At 38.2% G+C, this 9658-nt stretch overlaps 1 long non-coding RNA gene across 1 annotated transcript; it reads left to right on the top strand.

Annotated features, from left to right (window-relative positions):
• Positions 1–8261: 8261 nt before the first annotated feature.
• On the top strand, positions 8262–9069 carry LOC142471233 (uncharacterized). The gene is made up of 4 exons (XR_012789377.1): positions 8262–8337; positions 8512–8575; positions 8730–8776; positions 8994–9069. It is a non-coding gene; the product is annotated as an uncharacterized LOC142471233 (long non-coding RNA).
• Positions 9070–9658: the final 589 nt, after the last annotated feature.

Below are 9658 nucleotides of genomic sequence, written 5' to 3'. Positions count from 1 at the left end.
CAGCACACTGCACATACTCACAGCACACTGCACACACTCAGCACACACTCACAGCACACTGCATACACTCACAGAACACTGCATACACTCACAGCACACTGCACACACTCACAGCACACTGCACACACACTCACAGCACACTGCACACACACACACACACACTGACACACACAGCACACTGCACAGCACACTTCATACACTCATAGCACACACTCATAGCACACTGCATACATTCACAGCACACTGATTACACTCACAGCACACTGCACATACTCACAGCACACTGCACACACTCAGCACACACTCACAGCACACTGCATACACTCACAGAACACTGCACACACTCACAGCACACTGCACACACAGCACACTGCACATACACAGCACACTGCACACACACACTGACACACACACACACACACACACACACACACACACACACACACACACACACACACACACAGTCTCACACAGTCAAATACACACATACACACCCACACACACACACACACACACACACAGAGAGACACACTGTCTCTTTAAGGGAGCTTGCTCTTGCAAGCTGGATGCAGAAGCAGGAAGCAGAGACAGGGAGAAGAGCTGCCAGATGCCGGGTAAGTGCTGTGTGCTGTTGCCGCTGCCCCACCGGGTCTGGGAACTCTGGGAGAGTTCTCAGCTTTCCCCCTCTGGCGGACACGGTACCACCACAAAAAAAAAAAAAAAACTTAAAATTTTTTCGCTGGCCATTTTTTCCCACGACCCCGTTTATAACGCGGTGGTCGCGGATGGCCCCCGAGGACTGCGCTATAATGGGTTAATCTGTTTATATATATATATATGTCAACTGTCTGGGTCAACTACAGAGGATCAAACGCAATTGTACTCAAGATCAGATCTTTCATGAACAGGCACATGAACTAATGAATAGGTTCTCAGAGAGGAAATACAAAAGAGACATAGTGGATGAGGCATATAACAAAGTCACACAAATGGAGCGGAAAGATTTATTGACATATAAATGTAAGGAGAAAGAGGGTCAGAGAGGAGAGAAAGATAAAATATCTGTACCATTTATCGCGAAATATACAAGTTCCTCCAAATACATCAGTAGAATATTCCAAAAACATTGGAATATTCTCCACAAAGACCCCATCTTGCAACAAATATTACCACAGAAACCAGAAATAATATTTACTTAAGCTCCGAGTCGGAAACAGAGACTGGCTCCTAGTTGCCTGAAAAAGGAATGTATTAAAACCATAGATGTTACTAATGGTTTCTTTAAATGTCTGACATGTAGAGGATGCAAATTGAATCATAATGCACAAAAATCATTTAAGAAAATAAAATCAGAAATAACACAAGAGGAACACGAAATAAAAGATTTTATTGACTGTAACTCGAGCTATGTAATCTATATGTTACAATGTTCATGTAACAAACAATACATAGGAAGGACTACACGCAAACTCAAATTGAGAATAGCAGAACATATAAAGAATATAGAGAGGGTTTTTTTACAACATAGTGTATCAAAACACTTTAAAGAACATCATGATCAGAATCCAAATGGCCTAAAAAAATGTGGTTTTGATAAGATTCATCCAAATTGGAGGGGCGGCAACCAGGTCATCAAGATATCCAGACAGGAAACCTTCTGGATTTATACCCTAAAAACATTAATACCACAGGGTATGAACATCGATATCGACCTAGGATCATTTCTGAAGGAATAATAACAACATTATTTCCCATATATTGTACAAACCTCTCTCTAGTTATAGATCAACTTCAGTCTGCTGAACATATCAACCTCAATTCCCTATGTATATGCTGTGATAATGATAATGTATTTTATATATCTTTATTTTCGCATCTTATATTTCTGTTTTCCTCAACCTCTACGTAACATATGGGAATATGAGCATAAAGAAACCCATAATAAGTCTTGGTACCTCCTTTGAAAAATAATCTGTGACATTTAAAATTAATATATTGCTGTAATCAGTATTGCTGTCATCCTGAGTTATATATGTAGGGGATTAATGCTAGTATCTATGTAGTCCCACATATAAGGTCTCCTCAAGGATCTATATAAGAATGAGTACATGTAGATATTGAATTAAATATTAAAAAATAGGATGTAATAACATAACCTGTTTGTATATCTATCCAGTTATTGATAATTACTTACCCCCCTTGGGGGGTTCCATTTGAGAAGAAAGCATTAAGGCAAAACCAGAAATGGTTACCCATGGCATTTTTTCTTAATTCCACACTACTAGATGATATTTGGATAGGTCTTGGTACTGGACTGAAATATTGGTGTGAAGCACATAAAGTCCTGACGAAGGTGTAATTACTACACCGAAACGTTGATATTTTAGATAAAGATTTGTTATTTTTGTATACAAGACTGGTGTGCCTTCCTCTATCAAAGAATGCATTAATGTCGGCAGCTGCAGTCCCTGCCAGGATTGAGCACCCAGCCAGTTTAGGTACATGAAGGAGAGCACTTCCATTCTGTTGAATAGCAAATAAATAGACAACACATTACTTCCTCTATTTTACTATGCCATTGATTACATTTTCATGTGAGGTACTGGCTAATCATTTTTTTGCAGGACAGTAATGACACGCATACCTCCATTTCTACTTAGCTACAAACATATTTTATGACGGTTGGTGTTCAAATGTTATTCATTTCTGCCTACATTCCATGCCCACACTTCAGCATCAATTGATCGGTTACTAATTGTTTGGGATGAGAAGAGACGATGGCAGTAAAGCATGTGGGATAGCAATAAGGCTTCATTTTATTATTTATTTATTTTATTTTATTTATAAAATGTGTTACCAGGAAGTATTATATTGAGAGTTACCTCTCGTTTTCAAGTATGTCCTGGGCATAGAGTTATGATGACAAATAATACATGGTTACAAATACATAGTTACATAAGTGAACAGGGCATACATTATATACAAGACATTGCATGCACAGTTAAAGATAATACATGTTATAGGCGTACATTACAGTTACAGACCATGTTAAAATGTGAGACAGCTTTAGTTTTGAAGCAACTTAGACTGGTGGCGGCTGTGAGAGTCTCCGGTAGATTGCTCCAGTTGTGGGGTGCACGGTAAGAGAAGGAGCGGCCAGATACTTTGCTGAACCTTGGGACCAAGGAAGTGGAAGTGAACTTGTTTTTTTTTTACCTTGTTTCGCTAATTCTATTTGCTTTTTTAAAACTCTGTAAGCTACTCTAAGGAATCCTTCTTCTCCTTGTGTTGTAATGCAAGCTGCACACTGTTTGCCAAGGTCCTATTCTATCATTAGATTAATTCCTGGCTAGACATTTGGAAGATGCAAACGTGAGCAGGGATTTTTAGTCTGGACTCAAAAGTAAAATAAAACTTTTTGCCTGGGAAACATAGCACATGGCTTGTAAGCGAATCATTTATTTGAAACAGTGTACTTAACCCTCTGATGTTAACAATATTAATCATGTCCAAGAATATAATTTACTTGAGCTATTATTAACATTATAAAAGAATAAAGTTTTATCCTGGTTTGTGTATACAGCAGGAGTACAGTGCACAGATGTTTTGAAACATCTTAAGAAACGTTCTGTGCAATGCCTTAATGACACTTAGGAGGTGACTAACCCCGGCTACATGCCCATTCACTGACTGGTTTACTTTGAGAAGACAACCACTTATATCACACTGTTTTACTTAACACTTTATTGCTTTAGCAGTTTACTTTTACAATTATTTTACCTACAAGTACATTCTAAAATGAAAATTGCAACAAAACTGTTGTGTAAACTTCTCTTTACTGCTGCTAATTAAAAAAAAGTGCAATTAACAGCTGATATATGTTGCAAACCTTGGTAAGATGTCATATGTTTTAACTATACATTCATATTTATTACATAGAAATTATTATTTTTGCTTTAGCAATGAATTATTTGTATCTTCCATGTTCTCTTTACAGATCAACGATTCGTTTTTAGCATTACTTCCTCACTTGAATACAGTTTAGGATGTAACTGGTCCTCCACCCTTCCCTCTTCCTCCTACTGCAGCTCCTCCAGTCGTACATGTCGTTAACCAGTATGCAAGTGGATGGGCTGGCACAAATAGACACTTTTTCTACGGTGTCCTTTCCATTCCCCTGAGAAGCTCAGTCACTGAATTTAACCTTTAGCCTAGTCTGGTAAAGCTACTGTTCTCACGGTCATGCAGAATAATGTTGATTCTTGGCAATAGTATTCTGCTCTTGGAGATACAGTAGAATAGTTATTTTTACTAAAGGGATAGGACCAGTGTTAGTGTCCTAAAAAAGAGTGCACAAACTCTCTTTTTTTCCTCACAACACCAAATTAAACATGACAAAACAAAGAAAATTCCTTTGTTTTCTTTCTCATAGCACAATAAAGTAAACACAATAAACAGAATATAAAATTGTGTTCAAGCACTCACTGACTGATAGAATACTATAAAACGTGGGAATTTGCCAAAAAATGAAAAAAATTAATAAGAGAAGCACAAGATAATTACATTGGAACAATGCAAGTGAAAATCACATAAGTACAAAAATTACCATTTAAATGCAAACAATATGGGGATACATATTCTTTTTATTGCATCAGGACTTCATTTATTTGCATTGGGCATTAGTGAATTTATATTATTACTATCTTTTTTTGGGTTGACTCAGTCTTTTGGGAACCCGTTTAATTGTCCCCCTGGAGAGCGCCAGCAATGATTGGCACTTGCCGGCTGCTCTTGCACATGCGCGATCGGCCGTTGCCGACAGTACATGCGCGATCGGCATTTCCTGGCTGTTCATGCGCATGTGCAAACGGCAAGCTCTGATTGCGCTTGCGCAAAAGTGACCGTCAAATAGCGTTCATGCATGTGCGGTCGGCAAGTGCTTTTCGCTCATGCGGTCAGCACTCGCCGACTGCACATGCATGACATTTGTCCCAGTTTTTGCCGGGACAAATATGGTCACCCTACCCCTTCCTCCCTTTTACTCTCTCTCCCTCTCTTACTATCTCTACCCCTCTCTTACTCTCACCTCCATCTCTTGCATTCTTCCCCTCTTTTACTTGCTAACCCCCTCTCTTACTCCCTCTCTCCGCTCTTACAGTCTCTTCCCTTCTCTCTTACCTGCCCCCTCTCTCTAACTCTCTGTCACCCATCTATTACTCGCTTCGCCTCTTTCTTACTTTCCTGCTCTTTTACTCTGTCCCCCCACTCTTACTCTCTCTACCTCCTCTCTCTTATACTCTCTCCCTCTCCGCTCTTACTCTCCCTCCCCCTTATTCTCTTAATCTTTCCCATCTCCCTCACGTACTCTCACTTCTCTCACTTACTCTCCCTCCCCTTCCTTGTCATACTCTTTCCCCCTCCCTCTCTTAATCTCTTTCCCTCTCTTTTTGGCACTCTCCCCCCCTCTCTCTCTCTTACTCTACCCCCTTTCTCTTTCCCCCTTCTCTTGCTCCCTCTCCCTCTTCATCCTTCTTTTACTTACTCCACCCTCCCTCTCTTACTCTCACTGTCCCCCTCGCACTCTTACTCTCTTACCTCTCCTATTTTGCCTCCTCTCCCTGCCCAACAGGTGCAGTGTTGGTGTGGAGTCTGTCAGCGCCCTATGTGGCAGTGATTGAGACCCACCTAGGCAGCCAATAACAGACGTTGGGCATGACTTCCAGTTGCTCCTAACTTCTGGATTTGGAGTGCCACGGTGGACTACCGCCACTGCATAGGGCACTGACAAACTCCACACCCACATGCCACTAATAGGGCCAAGAGAGGAGGCAGAGTGGCTGCAGAACTGCCAGGCAGAGTGGCTGCAGCAATGCCAGAAGTTCCAGCGGCTAAAATAAATGCCAGAACATTAGCGCTCCACTGTAGCCGTGGATAGCACACTTTTCTTTATAAAAATCTGGGTGCTCAGAAGATTAGGAAACAAATAGGCAAATGCAACACTTGTAATGTTGTCTTCAAAAAACTAAAGTTTCTCAATATTTTTTTTTGCAACTGATTATAGATTTCTAATTTTTTTAAATAATGATGTGATATAGGCAGAAGTAATAAAAATTGCTTTTCACGGGATGCGTGTGCGGACTGAGAAGCTGATTATTACCAGAGCTCACAGAGCAATGCTCCCGTGGCCTTTGGAAGATGTTAGGCATTGACATCATAGTCAGACTTCACTACTATAAAACCACAGATGCAACAATGTAAGTGACAAGCGATAAATCTGAAATAGCCTTTGAATCTTTAGTTATTCAATGATATTGCTTCAGGCACCCAAGTAAAATGGAGGGAGCTGAGAAACAACATCCTATGAAAGAGAAATACCATTAGGGCTTCTCCCAGAGAAACAACAATGCTACCGGCATGCAGTTTAAATTAAATTCTAATAAGGATTTACCTTTGGTACTTAACACGATTCCCTTGGATTGCAGTTACTGGGTCCATATAAAATTAGAGAAATACAGGATGACAGTAATATCTGCATCAAAGCTGAAAAAAGGTTCAATCCAAGGCAGAGTCTTCATGAAAGCGGAGCCTTGGATTGCACATTTTTACATACACCAGGTGAAAACTTTTATTTATTTTTACTCACAAATCTTTACATAATTATTAATTCATAGACTAAAGAAAGTACTTCCCACTTTATTAAATACATTTTTTGCAACTGATTGTAGATAATTTATCCAAGGCATCCAGGCACTAGACTACAGAAAACAAGCTATTAACTTAATTCAAATTTACTGCTGACGTGACCACAAGAAGATGTGAGATGACATCTACGTGAACACTTTGTTGTCCATGCCTCATCCATGACAGAGCTGGGGCTCATCTGTGGCTCGGTTACGGTCAGCCAGAATATTTATTTGTGGTTATTTATGTTATTGCAGTTAAGTGCGAGGCTGGCAGGTGGCACACTGAATATCATTGCCTAAGATACTCTGTAGCCTTAAGGGAGCTGCAAGTATTTCTGCCCTTGAATCCTACAGTAGGAACCCCACTGTGAGCAGCACACCCCTTTCTTCAACTCATACAACTTCTACAACGAGTTGCTGCCACCCAATTTTTAGCCCCTGCTTGTGGATAATCAAGGAAAATGTACAGTAATTTTACATACAGTAGAATTGTCATTCCCAAATGATTTGCATATGCATTCCATTATAACACACATTCTCCAACATTCAAAGATTCCCATATGCGTTCCACGGAACACTCATGCGCATACATTCAAAGACCCACATATGCATTCTATGGAGCACACATGTGCCTACATTCAAAGACCCATATAGACAGTGTATTCTAAGCATTCATTTCTTCTTGTTTATTAATAAGTAACAACCTCACAATTATTTTATAGAATTAGAGAAAGACAGAAGAAGCAGTCGATTGAAGTTTAATAAAATTTTCAATAATATTTTCTACTTTTTTTAAATTTTAATCGGAGTAGGTATTGTACATAGAGACATACATTATTGTACTTTAATACTATGGGAGTTTAAAAACATTGTAACTGCAAACCATTGTAAATGGAATGATCTGTTTCTTTTGTAATACTTACATGTCATAGGCTGACATAGTGATGTGGGATTTGGACACAATACTGACATAACTTGCCTACACTATCTACTGCATGTGTAGACAAAGCAATCCTCCCTCCCCCACTCCCTGCTTCTATTGTAGTGGACAAAAACGCCAGCAGAGAAATACCAGTGGCTAAGGTCCCCTCTGATTTTTAATCATTTAATTCATGGGAAGACAACCCGCCTCCCCCCCCCCTCAGCCCTCCTCTAAAAATTCTAATTCAAAGACACGCATATGCGTTCCATAGACACACATGCGCATAGACAAACCATACACACAGCACCTGACACCTTTATTTCTTCAAGTATTAAAGTATAGGCAGTTTGGGCAAAGTGACTAGGCAATATTCCCAGTGGTCCAAACAAGTCAACTATGATGGTTCTGGAGGTAAGATGGCTATTCCCAACCATTTGAGGAGAGTAATTTTAGATAAACTGAAGCAGCAGTTTAGACTCATTGCTGCACAATTCAAGACTGTGAATGACACAATAAATGCACTTTTACAGCACGAGAGGACTGTTGTCATCCGAGTGAAGAATTGATGGATTGATTAAATACAGTTTAAATATTTTTTTGAATGCAGTAATTTATTGTAGTAATTGTTTAATTCTTATTTTCATCATTGGTTTGCAGATTTGACAGGCTTGTGAACATCAACAATATATTCATATACAGTAGGAAAAACATCCAGTAAAACTATAAGCTAATGTAAGATATGCATCTATTTATTTTCTAAATAACAATCTCATATTTATTGTACATTTGAACTTGTTAAAGAGACAGCAAGAAGAAGATTTCCATTGAAGAAGATTGTATTATTTCAAACAGTATTTGCACTATTTTAGTCATTGTTTAATTCTAGATTTCATCCTTGTTTTGCAGGTTTGGCAGGCTGTTGAGCATCACCACCATGTTCGTGTACGGACAATTCCAGTGATACTGTAAGGTAATGTAATATAATTAATGCATCTATTTCTTCTCTAAATAACAATCTTCCAATTATTTTACATTAGAACCTGTAAAAGAGCCAGCAACAAGAAGGTGTAGTATTTGCATTAATTTAGTAATTGTTTAATTCTTTGTTTCATCCTTTTTTGCAGATTTCCAGAAGGTTGATGAACATCAACAGCGATAATGAATAATGAAGGTAATGTATGTGTTCCATTCAATTGTCAATACCTGTACTGCGCATGTGCAGAAATTCAATGACATGCATATGCATGTCAACCAGGTTCCAAAGAAATACGCTTTTGCAGAAAATAAAGATACTGATATGCATTCCATACAAGTTCTATAGTACATGAACATATGAAGGAATGTTTTCTCGATTATTAATAAATAACATTCTCACAATTATTTTACAGGTGAAACTGCACAAGTGCCAGCCCGAAGAAGGTGTCGATTGAAGAAGATTCTATATTTGGAAGACTCTTAAAGCAGATTGTATTATTTCACAAAGTATTTGTTATTTATCTCTAAACTGTCATTTACTGTAATCTAATAAAAAAAATGTCATACTTGTAAAATACTTTTTAGTCATCTGAAGTTTTTAGGGGAATATGTGGTAGGTTACACTGAAATGAATTGCATATAGATATAGATCAGGGAAGATCGATGAGACTGCAGCTCCTTGCAAAAAGTATTTTATGTATTTTTTATGTAGATCAATAAACATTTTTTATTTTCCATTTGCTGGTGAGTTTCCAACTTTTTTCTCATCGATCTAACCACTATTTCTCCTTGATTAAAAGGGCCAATACACCATCCCATAGAAAGTGATCCATCATTATTATTGTGTGACTAACTTTATGATTTGTACTGTAATATTTTCACGCCTTATTTCAATGATATTCATTTCTTTTTTTTTAAAGAAATATCTACCTTTATTAATTTATGTCTGTTACATTTGTAGTGTATTCTGTACAATACAGTGTTATTAATATGTTTTTTTTTTAGTTCTCTATTTTTATTTCTATATTTTAGAACCCCTGCTATAAAAGGTTTAAAAAGCGTTTCGCTTATTAGTCAC

The sequence above is a fragment of the Ascaphus truei genome, chromosome 1, assembly GCF_040206685.1.
Source record: "Ascaphus truei isolate aAscTru1 chromosome 1, aAscTru1.hap1, whole genome shotgun sequence".
Classification (NCBI taxonomy): domain Eukaryota; kingdom Metazoa; phylum Chordata; class Amphibia; order Anura; family Ascaphidae; genus Ascaphus; species Ascaphus truei.
This window is presented reverse-complemented; position numbering and strand designations above follow the sequence as displayed.